General features: G+C 36.1%; 1 protein-coding gene across 1 annotated transcript in view; it reads left to right on the top strand.

Annotated features, from left to right (window-relative positions):
- The window catches only part of LOC110579160 (putative ankyrin repeat domain-containing protein 19), a gene marked incomplete at its 3' end in the record, with an annotated part of 6,661 nt that overhangs the window by 5,201 nt on the left and 671 nt on the right, over positions 1-789 (top strand). The window lies entirely within an intron of this gene.

The raw sequence follows: 789 nt of genomic DNA, 5'->3' as shown, positions 1-789 counted from the left end.
TAATATGGGCTCATCATCCTTTTTCATGTTCAGTATATTTTTTTTTTTGTTTTCATTGGTAAGGATAGAAGGATGAAAGATAAGTTTAATTGAATAGACTTTTCCTTTAATGAGGACAAATCATAGGTGGGTGATAAAGAGAGAAGAGATGGGCTTTAGATTGACACAAGACTAGGTTTAATTCCTAGCTTTCCTACTTGCTGGGTGTGTGACTTTGGAAACATTACTTATCATAACCAGATACATTTCCTGATATGAAAAGGAGGATAATAATATATCCTTCAAGGGTGGTTGTGTGTACTATTTTATATATATATAGCATTTAATTTAGTGCCTACCACGTGCTTATCTTAGCATCATTAACTGCGACTATGACTGTTTTATTACCATTAGTATGAATACTGTTATTTTCAGCCTGCAAATAAGCTTTTTCATTTTTTTATTTTTAAAGATTTTATTTATTTGAGAAAGAGAGAGAGCATGAGCAGGGGGAGGGGCTAGAGCAGGGAGCCAGACGTGGAGCTCGATCCCAGGATCCCGAGATCATGACTGAGCTGAAGGCAGATGCTTAACCGACTGAGCCACCCAGGCGCCCCTGCAAATAGCTTTTTATAGGGACCTGTCCTCTAGATGGCTTGGAAGTACACTGTATCAGATTAAGGAAGAAATGGGGAATTCTTTTTTAAAATCTTTACCTATTCAGATAAGTGACCTCAGCATAGTTTCTTGTCCATCAAAGGACTTTTTTTTTTTTTAAGATTTTATTTATTTATTTGACAGAGAGAGAGA

Source organism: Neomonachus schauinslandi, unplaced genomic scaffold, assembly GCF_002201575.2.
Source record: "Neomonachus schauinslandi unplaced genomic scaffold, ASM220157v2 HiC_scaffold_1654, whole genome shotgun sequence".
Classification (NCBI taxonomy): Eukaryota; Metazoa; Chordata; class Mammalia; order Carnivora; family Phocidae; genus Neomonachus; species Neomonachus schauinslandi.
This window is presented reverse-complemented; position numbering and strand designations above follow the sequence as displayed.